At 42.2% G+C, this 12,703-nt stretch overlaps 1 protein-coding gene across 6 annotated transcripts in view; it reads right to left on the bottom strand.

Moving 5' to 3' along the window:
- Positions 1-12,703, bottom strand: part of syt12 (synaptotagmin XII) — a 215,466-nt gene that overhangs the window by 194,059 nt on the left and 8,704 nt on the right. The gene's annotated exons all lie outside the window — the stretch shown is intronic.

Here is a 12,703-nt window from a genome sequence, read left to right as displayed (position 1 = left end):
GACTGTTTGATGACCCTACATTCCTGTTTTCAGTGACCAGTATAAGCACACCCAATTTGCTTTGTTGTGACAGTGCTGCCACTTTAGGAGTCTATTTTGTCCTTTTTTTTGAAGAGAGGTTGTAAGGCAGAGGTATCAAACTGACTACTGAAGATCATTTGAGCAAACAGCTTGGGAGAACTTGAGTTTGATTGGTTGTGGCCATCTCCCCCAAATTTGGATTTCTGTGTTTTGTTTTTTTAGCAGCTTTAGATGCTATTGGGGTCTCAACAGAGTTAGAATCTTCAGTGAATGTCTCCTGGCTGCTAGTCTCTCTTAATGTTCGCTGAATGTTTTTTTTCCCCTCCTGGATTGGAGAACTGCATGTGAGAATCTGTGTCTAAATTTTCCTTTTATGCCAAGGGATGTGTTTAAGGGTATGTTATTATATTGGAACAGTTAATTAGTAATAGTTGCTGTACTTATTATTCTGTTAAGTTTTCCAGTAGTGTTAAGGTATTCTAAATTCCTCTTTCTTTGGTTGTATTTTAACTACAGTGTTTAAATAAATGGTATTTTGCTTAATGTTGAGTACTTTGACTAGTCACATTGCTTCTGGAACAGACACTTTACATTTGCCTTTAAAACAAGAAAAGGAGTTAGAGTCTAGGCTACCTTCATAAAATATTTTGAGGGAGTCTGGTCAAGTCCATAACGTTAAACATCAACATTTGCTTATCCATCGCCATTTAAGTAATACTCCGGCATTCTGTTTATTCTACCGAAGTGAATAACTTCACAATTAATAACTGCACCGGCCATTCATTTGCCCAGTCATTCAACTTGAATCACCTTGAAATCTTTCTACATCCTCCTCACCAATCACAATCCCATCTAGTTTTTGCACTGTCAGTAAACTTGGAAATATTACAGTTGATTTGCTCATTTATAGTGTTGAGGTATACCATGAAGAACTGGAGCTTATGCACCGATCTCCGAAGTACTACACTCGGCATTGCTTTTCGGTCAGAAAAAGACAGTTCTTCCTATCTGCTAGCCAATTCCTTATCCAAATATAAAAAAAACAGAACAGTAGAGGAGAGATCGTCAATCTAAAATGACTCTCTCTTCACAAATGAGGCCTGATTTGCTGATTACATCCGGCATTTTCTGCTTTTAGTAGTGCTTTCATTGTTTGTTTTAGTACTCAATAAATTTGACTAGTTTGAACTGTAGTTTGATGGAATAGAAGTTTATCATTTATTGATGACAAGAACACATGGCATCAGCTGCTATATTCTAGCTGAAACTGAATGCAGGCACAAGAGCTTTCTGTTTAATATCCTAAGTCCTGCTGCAGTTTCTTACAGAGGTAAAGACACACATTGCTTTAGAGGAAATGTGACTTCTAGTTATACAGAACCCAATTACTATTTTAAACATAGCACATAGTGTGTGATTAAAGAGTTACATGTTATATCTGTGTCTTTTGCTTTCAGGATTCTTCTGACACAATATGGATGAGTGAATCATTGTCCAGTGATTTGTTGGCCCTTCTGCTGCCTTTTGCAGAGGCCTGCCTCAAGCCTTCTAACTGAGTTGAATTGAATGGCTTATTGTCACTTGTATCTTTCAGTGAATAATAGAATAGAACATAGAACATAGAAAAATACAGCGCAGTACAGGCCCTTCAGCCCTCGATGTTGCGCCGACCGAAGCCTACCTAACCTACACTAGCCCAATAACCTCCATATGCTTGTCCAATGCCCGCTTGAATGACCATAAAGAGGGAGAGTCCACCACTGCTACTGGCAGGGCATTCCATGAACTCACAACCCGCTGAGTAAAAAATCTACCCTAACATCTGTCCTATGCCTACCACCCCTTAATTTAAAGCTGTGTCCTCTAGTAACAGCTGACTCCATACGCGGAAAAAGGTTCTCACTGTCAACCCTATCTAAACCCCTAATCATCTTGTACACCTCTATCAAATCTCCCCTAAACCTTCTTTTCTCCAATGAGAAAAGTCCCAAGTGCCTCAGCCTTTCCTCATACGATCTTCCTACCATACCAGGCAACATCCTGGTAAACCTCCTCTGCACTCGTTCCAATGCCTCCACATCCTTCCTGTAGTATGGCGACCAAAACTGCACACAATACTCCAGATGAGGCCGCACCAGAGTCTTATACAACTGCAACATGACCTCAGGACTCCGGAACTCAATTCCTCTACCAATAAAGCCCAGTACACCATATGCCTTCTTCACAGCACTATTTACCTGGGTGGCAACTTTCAAAGATCTGTGTACATGGACACCAAGATCCCTCTGCTCATCCACACTACCAAGTAGTCTACCATTAGCCCAGTAATCCATCTTCTTGTTACTCCTACCAAAGTGAATGACTTCACACTTAGCTACATTGAATTCCATTTGCCACCTTACTGCCCAGCTCTGCAACTTATCTATATCGCGCTGTAACCTGCCACATCCTTCTTCGCTGTCCACAACTCCACTGACTTTCGTGTCATCCGCAAACTTGCTCACCCAGCCTTCAAGCCCCTCCTCCAATGGTCCCAAAGCAGATCCTTGTGGAACACCGCTAGTAACTGCGCTCCAAGATGAACCTATACCATCAACTACTACCCTCTGTCTCCTTCCAGCCAGCCAATTCCTAATCCAAACCTCTAATGCACCCTCAATGCCATACCTCCGTAGTTTTTGCATTAGCCTGCCATGGGGTACCTTATCGAACGCCTTGCTAAAATCCATATACACCACACCTACTGCTTTACCCTCGTCCACTTCCTTGGTCACCTTCTCAAAGAATTCAATAAGGTTTGTGAGGCATGACCTGCCCTTCACAAAACCATGCTGACTACCCTTGATCACATTATTCCTATCCAGATGTTCATAAATCCTATCCCTTACAATTCTCTCTAAGACTTTGCCCACAACAGAAGTGAGACTCACTGGCCTATAGTTACTCGGGCTATCCCTGCTCCCCTTCTTGAACAAGGGGACCACATTCGCTATCCTCCAGTCTTCTGGCACTATTCCCGAAGACAACGACGACATAAAAATCAAGGCCAATGGCTCCGCTATCTCCTCCCTAGCTTCCCAGAGGATCCTAGGATAAATACCCAGGGGACTTATCTATTTTCATCCCTTCCAGTATTCCCCAGACCTCTTCCCTACGTACCTCATAAAATACAGCAAAATGCTTCAACCGTCATCACAATCCAATGCCATTTTGAATAGTTGAAGAACGAAAAGAATAAAGAGATACAACGGAAAGAGAGTCTCATCTTCGTTCCACCACCTCCGCCATGAGTCCAGAGTCACCAATGACACCTGGGCCTCCACCCCTCCTCCACTGCCTGCACCAGTCCCACCAATGTAGCAGTCGCCATTCTTCAGGTTCCATCTCTTTGCCGCTGGGCCCACTCCGCTGACGCCTATACCACGTCCCGTGCTGAACCCACACACACCACAACCTGGAGTCCCCAGATCCATCGCCACTTTGCCCATAACCAGGAGTACCTATTTCAGGACTACCTACCGCAGCTGCAACCGAGAGTCCCTGGCTCTAATAATTGGCCATCTAATAACTCAGTCATTTATCAAAACTAAGTTTGGATTGTAACTATGGAACAACCCAAACCTAGTTGTGACAAATGAAACCAGCTGACTGAGGTTCCTAGATTTTTCTCATTTTAGCAAAATAAAATTCGAATGTTTACTCAGAGTTAATTTATAATTTTACATCTGGACAAGCTTCTTATCTGCTGTACCTTATTCCCGAATATCATGTTAGGCCTTGACAAGTCAGGAGGTGAGTTAGTCACAGCAAGATTCCTAGGTTCTGACCTGTTGTTGTGGCCACAGCACTTATGTGGCTAATGGTCAGTGATAACACCCAGCATGTTGACAGTTGATGATTCAGTGATGGTAATTGAATATCAAGGGGGCAATGGTTAGATTCTCTTTTGTTGGAGATGGTCATTGCCTGGCTCTTGTGTGGTGTGAACATCTTGCAGTGAGTGACTCACCTCTGGACTCCCAAAAGTCTGTCCGTTTTCAAAAAGGCACAAGTCAAGAGTCTGATACTCCCCTGGATGGGTGCAGCCACAACTATACTAAAGAAGCTTGACACCATCCAAGGCACAGCAACCCGCTTGATTGGCACCATATCCACAATCACCTACATTGAAGGTCAGCATCAGAAGGATGTACGACCTACAAGGTACACTGCAGAAATTCACAGAGGCTCCTTAGACACTGAGGCTTCCAAACTGTCAACCATTTCCACCTAGAAAGACAGGGGCAGCAGATTCATGGGGAGCCCATGATTTTCAAGTCCCCCTCTAAGCCACTCATTGCCTTGACTTAGAAATATATTTTCAGTGGCATTGGATCAAATTCTTGGAGCTCACTCCCTAACTGCATTGTGAGTCTGCTTGCACCAAGTTGACTCCAGTGGTTCAAATACTGGGAAACCAAATGGTTGATAAGAACGTGGAACTTATTTAATATCAGTTGAGTCATAGTCATAGATTCATAGAGATATTCAGCATGGAAACAGACCCTTCAGTCCAACCCGTCCATGCCGACCAGATATCCCAATCTAATCTAGTCCCAGCTCCCAGCACCTGGCCCATATCCCTCCAAACCCTTCCTGTTCATATACCCATCCAAATGCCTCTTAAATGTTGCAATTGTACCAGCCACCACCACATCTTCTGGCAGCTCATTCCATCTACGTACCACCGTCTGCGTGAAAAAGTTGCCCCTTAGGTCTCTTTTATATCTTTCCCCTCTCACCCTAAACCTATGCCCTCTAGTTCTGGACTCTCCCACTCCAGGGAAAAGACTTTGCCTATTTACCCTATCCATGCCCCTCATAATTTTGTCAACCTCTATAAGGTCATCCCTCAGCCTCCGATGCTCCAGGGAAAACAGCCCCAGCCTGTTCAGCCTCTCCCTATAGCTCAGATCCTCCAACCCTGGCAACATCCTTGTAAATCTTTTCTGAACTCTTTCAAGTTTCAGAACATCTTTCCTATAGGAAGGAGACCAGAATTGCACGCAATATTCCAACAGTGGCCTAACCAATGTCCTGTACAGCTGCAACATGACCTCCCAACTCCTTTACTCAATACTCTGACCAATAAAGGAAAGCATACCAAACATCTTCTTCACTATCCTATCTACCTGCGACTCTACTTTCAAGGAGCTATGAACCTGCACTCCAAGGTCTCTTTGTTCAGCAACACTCCCTAGGACTTTACCATTACGTGTATAAGTCCTGCTAATATTTGCTGTCCCAAAATGCAGCACATCGCATTTATCTGAATTAAACTCCATCTCAGCCCATTGGCCCATCTGGTCCAGATCCTGTTGTAATCTGAGGTAACCCTCTTCACTGTCCACAACACCTGCAATTTTGGTGTCATTTGCCAACTTACTAACTTCATCTCTTATGCTCGCATCCAAATCATTTATGTAAATGACAAAAAGTAGAGGGCCCAGCACCAATCCTTGTGGCACTCCACTGGTCACAGGCTTCCAGTCTGAAAAACAACCCTCCACCACCACCCTCTGTCTTCTACCTTTGAGCCACTTCTTTATCCAAATGGCTAGTTCTCCCTGTATTCCATGAGATCTAACCTTGCTAATCAGTCTCCCATGGGGAACCTTGTCGAACGCCTTACTGAAGTCCATATAGATCACATCTATCACTCTGCCCTCATCAATCCTCTTTGTGGCTTCTTCAAAAAACTCAATCAAGTTTGTGAGACATGATTTCCTACACACAAAGCCATGTTGACTATCACTAATCAATCCTTGCCTTTCTAAATACATGTACATCCTGTCCCTCAGGATTCCCTCCAACAACTTGCCCACCACCGATGTCAGGCTCACTGGTCTATAGTTCCCTGGCTTGTCCTTACCACCCTTCTTAAACAGTGGCACCACATTAGCCAACCTCCAGTCTTCTGGCACCGCACCTGGGTCTATCGATGATACAAATATCTCAGCAGTAGGGAGAAAGGTATTTAGAAACTAATGGAACCAACAAATCTCCTGAACCTAATGAACTACATCCTGGGATTCTAAGAGAAATGATAGTGGAGAGAGTAAATTTAATGACTTATGTGATGGGAATGAGAGTAAGATATCCTAAACTGCTGACAATACAAATCTCGGCTGTCTCGGGGATGCAAAAGTTGTCCTGTGAAGAAAGGTTGAGTACAATGGTTTAATAGTTTAGAAAATTAAGGGTTGTTCTCAATGACATATACAAGATTACGAGTGGGTTAATGCATTAGATGCTGGTTTCAAACAAGGACACCTTGCTTCGTGTAGAGAGAGGGACCTAAAGAGTGACAAGGCCAGGGTTAGTTATTGGTAAAGACCAATAATAATTCTACAGTAACATGAGAACCAGACTATTCAGGTGCACTATTCAGTGTTGTTTGGTATTAATTCTATTGAGGTTATAGAAAGCAACAAAGAGCCGGGTACTTCTCATGGCCAGATGTTTCACAACCGTGAGGGTCAGATGGTTGGAATTCACAATTTGTTTGATGAAGGACAGATCGGTTCTATTGATTTAAATTAAGTCCTTGGTCCCAACAGGCAACTTCTAAAAGTAAGTACTAAAGTCAAATCAGAAGAGGATAGTCAAGGAGTGAACTGAACATCATAAGTGGAGCAGGGAAGGGAAGGGCAACAACTGATTTAATGTACCAGATGAATGGTACGAGATGAAGCCCATGGATTGGGAACATGAAGTACAAAAATGGAAGGCAAGGAAATATAGTCTACGCCTCGACAATAGACCTGGATGTGAACATATCCCTAGAAAGAAATCACAACCTGTTGAAAGGAAATAGGCACATATACCTATTGTAGAGAGGGTGGCTATTTACAATAGATCACTGAAGAATTGGACTTCTTGCATAGGTGAGCTGTTGGGTGGCACAATAGCTCAGTGGGTAGCATTGCTACCGTCCAGTGCCAAGGACCCAGATTTGATTCCAGTCTTGTGTGACTGTCTGTGTGGAGTTTGCACATTCTCCCCATGTCTGCGTGGCTTTTCCCTGGGTGCTTTGATTTCCTCTGACACTCCAAAGATGTGCGGATTAGGTGGATTGGCTGTGCTAAATTCCCCTTAGCGTCCAGGGATGCTTGGTTAGGTGGTAAACATGGAGATATGTTGGGGGGGCTAGGTCAAGGTGGGATGCCCTTCAGAGGGTCAGTGCAAAGTTGATGGGCTGAATAGCCTCTTTCTGCACTGTAGGTTTTTGATGATTCTAATGTTACTGGAAGAAGGGTAAGATCAAACTGTAACAATTCAAAATGGGATAGAAGGCAAAATGGATGATGCAGCTTTTCAAGGACAAGAAATATAGTGCAGACCAGGAATGCCACTAGAAGCAGAAGCCCATTCAACTGGGACATTTTAGTTGCTACAAACAAATTAATAACAAACAGCAAGAACTACAAAGCTGGAGAGAATTTGGGGGTATACACAGAGGGTGCCAAATAAGGAACAGCCATCAATATCACATAGATAGATATGTATGATCAAGTTGTCTCCTGGTGGGACATGCAAGGCTAGTGAAATGAGGATTTGATGAAAATCTGAGGGACCAAGATATAACAGTTGAATTACCTTGGGCAGGAAAATCAATTTTATTTGCTTTGTTAACCAAAAAATACTTGGGAATGAAGATCAATTGATATCTGCAGCAAGATGAGCTCAAAAGGGATGTTCTCTTCATCCTCCAAAAGGGCTGTCAAATGCAACTTTTTTGGGAAACTCTTAAAAATTGTGTGTATACAGCCCAAAGGGTGCCTCAAGAGATTGGTACTTCTCAGTAAGGTCTGTCATTAAAATCGGGCTTCCTCCAGTTCAAAGCACACCCTGCCACATTTTACTTGCATTGCAGGTGTCTTTATGATGCATGTGATGTTTTGGGGGGAAGAAGTGATGAATTTGAAAATATTGTCACCATTAGGCTTAAAGGAATGAAACACAAAACATTGGCATAAATAGGCTGCAAACTGAGAAGTCAGGCCTCCAGGGCTTTTCAGTACATTAGATTGGAAATCAGGCAGAATGGATCAAGGGTCATTTTACACAGTAATCTTATTTACAAAACATTAGTGCCATTGCAGTTAATCAAAGTAAAATCTCAGGAAAAAATGCAGCAGCTTCCAAAGCTGAAATGGAGGAATTGCAATGATTGATGGGACAGCTGAACTGCTCACCCAAATGAGGCCAATTATAGTTTTGAGGTTTTAGAGTTGAGTTCAACTATGAAATGTCCCAAGGTGAATATATTATTCAGGCAAACAACACTTTGAAAATGGAGATTTAAAATGGAGCATTGTGTTTTGAAATTTCCACCATTAGGAAATGCCAGGGATTTGAAACTTATTGTGATGCTTCTTAACTGCAGGACCTTTTTGGGAAAGGGAAGTAGAGCAATAGGGTCATAGAGATGTACAGCATGGAAACAGACCCTTCGGTCCTACCTGTCTATGCCGACCAGATATTCCACCTGCCAGCACTCGGTCCATATCCCTCCAAACCCTTCCTATTCATATACCCATCCAAATGCCTTTTAAGTGTTGCAGTTGTATCAGCCTCCATCATTTCCTCTGGCAGCTCATTCCATACACGTACCACCCTTTGTGTGAAAAAGTTGCCCCTTAGATCTCTTTTATATATTTCCACTCTCACCCTAAACCTATGCCCTCTACTTCTGGACTCCCCGACCCCAGGGAAAAGACTTTGTCTATTTATCCTATCCATACCCCACATAATTTTGTAAACCTCTATAAGGTCACCTCTCAGCCTCCAACACTCCAGGGAAAACAGCCCCAGCCTGTTCAGCCTTAAATGTGTCCTTAGTTCAGGAAACTGAAAAGATCTGAGAGTAGTTAAAATATACTTGAGTGACAGAAACTCTGCGTCACATTGAGGCTGCAGAAATGACAATTTTCTTAGCTTAAAGTTGAAGAAATTCTAAAAAGGGATTATGCAACAAAATCCATTTTGAGTGCAAGGGGTGCTTGATATAGGAACATTTGACTTACAAATGCTCATACTTATGAATGCGATCTCATACTGGAGTGTAATTTTAAAGATCCCATATATGACCATTTCCTCTACTTACAAATAGCTCCTTTATATTGTCCTACATTGTATTCTGACTTGAGCACAAAGAAACAGACTCCAAACAGAACCCATTGGCAACCCAAAAACTGCCTGTGTGAAGTTGATAACAAATCACTATGGGATAACATATATTCAACAAATGTGTGAATGAGGAATGTCTGAGGATCAATATTGCACTTTAAAATAGTTGCTGGAATTGGAGAAATGGTCAAATTGAAATGAGTGCTTAGCAGCAGTCATCTCATTGATTTTCAAAGAACGCAATATGTTTTAAGAAACTGTGAGCAGTACTGGAAAAGGATATTTGAAGTTCCAATGGATAATCAAAGAAGCTGGAATATAATATGCAGCATTTTTTTTATTTTGTGCATCTTAAATTATTGCAATAATAATTTATTTGAGAAAAAGAAAAGAGGGGAATTTGTGATCACCCTGAAGGGACTGGCAGCGATGCTCAAGACCCAATGGAATAAGGGGATGGAGGATGACTGTAGATTGATATCAGGATAACTGGGTGAGAAGAGTGTGTGTGTGATGGATCTGCGTGTGTGTGTTGAATAAGCAATCAATGTGGGGAGGGTATTGATGAGTAAGTTGAAATAAAACTCAAGACTAGAAAAGCATATGCCTGGATTCTGTCCAGCCTACCATTTAATCTCTTGTATTGCTGAAAGATACACATTTTATCAAATCCTTTTTGACTTGCACTCATTAAGACAATTTGCAAGAATATCCATTCAAGGGCAAAACCAATAAGTTGTACTGGATAAGAGGAGAATACTGATTGTCTGGCAAGTGGACTCTGATTATTAAAGGATTGTTAGTGGAGAATGAGAATGTACAAACTAACAATGATTTTCAGTTAACTGCAGGCTTCGTTTAGATTTTGAACTGAGCTGGTTGACTTAGGTTGATCACAGATTACCATGAGAAAATAACCAGCAAATGGCTGTCACCTATTTTGTAGAGTTAGAACAGGCTTTGTGTAGTCTCCAATGCACACACATGCGCCTCACTGCGAATTGAAGTCATTATCAATAGCTTTACAACTTCTGCAAAAGAATCCATACATTCCTTGAATTAGTGTCAGTTAGTAGCATCATCTGCAATCAGGCCTGCTACAAATCAATGGATCTATTTACTTAACTGTCTTAGTATTTAACTTTGAAGCAATGCTTTATCCTAAGAAACACCACCTCCATGAAGTCCCATCTTCCTACCTCGAAGTGAAGGAGCCATTGGGAAGTAGTGACCATAATACAATAAGCTTCAATCTGCAATTTGAGAGGGAGAGGGTACAATCGGAAGTGACAATATTTTAGTTGAATAAAGGGAACTATGGAGCTATGAGTGAGGAGCTGGCCAAAGTTCAATGGTGCAATACCTTAGCAGGGATGACAGTGGAGGAACAATGGCAGATATTTCTGTGTATTATGCAGAAGATGCAGGATCAGTTCATTCCTAAAAGGAAGAAAGATCCTAGGAGGAGGCATGGGTGGCCGTGGCTGATGAGGGAAGTTAAGAAACATATAAAGTTAAAAGACAAAAAGTATAACATAGCAAAGATAAGTGGGAAAACGGAAGACTGGGAAGCTTTTAAAGAACAACAGAGGATTACTAAAAAGGAAATACGCAGAGAAAAAATGAGGTACGAAGATAAACTGGCCAAAAATATAAAGGAGAATAGTAAAAGCTTTTTTAGGTATGTGAAAGCAAAAAAATGGTTAAGACTAAAATTGGGCCCTTGAAGACAGAAACAGGGGAATATATTACGAGGAACAAAGAAATGGCAGAAGAATTGAATTGGTACTTCAGATCTGTGTTCACTGCGGAAGACACAAGCAATCTCCCTGAGGTAACAGTGGCTGAAGGACCTGAACTGAAGGGAATTTATATTTGCCAGGAATTGGTGTTGGAGAGACTGTTAGGTCTGAAGGTTGATAAGTTCCCAGGGCCTGATGGTCTACATTCCAGGGTACTGAAGGAGGTGGCTCGAGAAATCGTGGATGCGTTGGTGATTATTTTCCAGAGTTCGATAGATTCGGGATCAGTTCCTGCAGATTGGAAGGTGGCTAATGTTGTACCACTTTTTAAGAAAGATGGTAGAGAGAAAGCAGGAAATTATAGACCAGTTAGTCTGACCTCAGTGGTAGGAAAGATGCTGGAGTCTATTATAAAGGATGAAATTACGACACATCTGGATAGTAGTAACAGAATAGGTCAGAGTCAGCATGGATTTATGAAGGGGAAATGATGCTTGACTAATCTTCTGGAATTTTTTTGAGGATGTAACTCTGAAGATGGATGAGGGAGATCCAGTAGATGGAGTGTACCTGGACTTTTAGAAAGCTTTTGATAAAGCCCCAAATAGGAGGTTAGTGAGCAAATTTAGGGTGCATGGTATTGGGGGCAAAGTACTAACTTGGATTGAAAGTTGGTTGGCTGACAGGAAACAAAGAGTAGTGATAAACAGCTCCATTTTGGAATGGCAGGCAGTGACCAGTGGGGTACCGCAGGGATCAGTGCTGGGACCGCAGCTTTTTACAATATATATTAATGATATAGAAGATGGTATTAGTAATAACATGAGCAAATTTGCTGACGATACTAAGCTGGGTGGCAAGGTGAAATGTGATGAGGATGTTAGGAGATTAAAGGGTGACATGGACAGGTTAGGTGAGTGGTCAGATGCATGGCAGATGCAGTTTAATGTGGATAAATGTATGGTTATCCACTTTGGTGGCAAGAACAGGAAGGCAGATTACTACCTAAATGGAATCAATTTAGGTAAAGGGGCAGTGCACCAGTCAATGAAGGTAAGCATGCAGATACAGCAGGTAGTGAAGAAGGCTAATAGCATGCTAGCCTTCATAACAAGAGGGATTGTGTATAAAAGCAAAGAGGTTCTTCTGCAGCTGTACAGGGCTCTGGTGAGACCACACCTGGAGGATTGTGTGCAGTTCTGGTCTCCAAATTTGAGGAAAGACATCTGGCTATTGAGGGAGTGCAGCGTAGGTTCACAAGGTCAATTCCTGGAATGGCGGGACTACCTTACGCTGATAGACAGGAGCGACTGGGCTTGTATACCCTTGAGTTTAGAAGACTGAGAGGGGATCTGATTGAGACATATAAGATTATTAAAGGACTGGATACTCTGGAGGCAGGAAACATGTTTCCGCTGATGGGTGAGTGCCAAACCAGAGGACACAGCTTAAAAATACGGGGTAGACCATTTAGGACAGAGATGAGGTGAAACTTCTTCACCCAGAGAGTGGTGGCTGAGTGGAATGCTCTGCCCCAGAGGGCAGTGGAGGCCCAGTCTCTGGATTCATTTAAGAAAGAGTTGGATAGAGAAGGATAGTGGAATCAAGGGTTATGGTGATAAGGCAGGAACAGGATACTGATTAAGGGTGATCAGCCATGATCATATTGAATGGTGGTGCAGGCTCGAAGGGCAGAATGGCCTACTCCTGCACCTATTTTCTTTTGTCTATTGTTTATTGTATTCTGTACAGTCCTTTGCCGACCTTGA

Source organism: Chiloscyllium punctatum, chromosome 22, assembly GCF_047496795.1.
Source record: "Chiloscyllium punctatum isolate Juve2018m chromosome 22, sChiPun1.3, whole genome shotgun sequence".
Lineage (NCBI taxonomy): Eukaryota > Metazoa > Chordata > Chondrichthyes > Orectolobiformes > Hemiscylliidae > Chiloscyllium > Chiloscyllium punctatum.
Note: the sequence above shows the minus strand (reverse complement) of the source record. Positions and strands in the feature narration are given on the sequence as shown.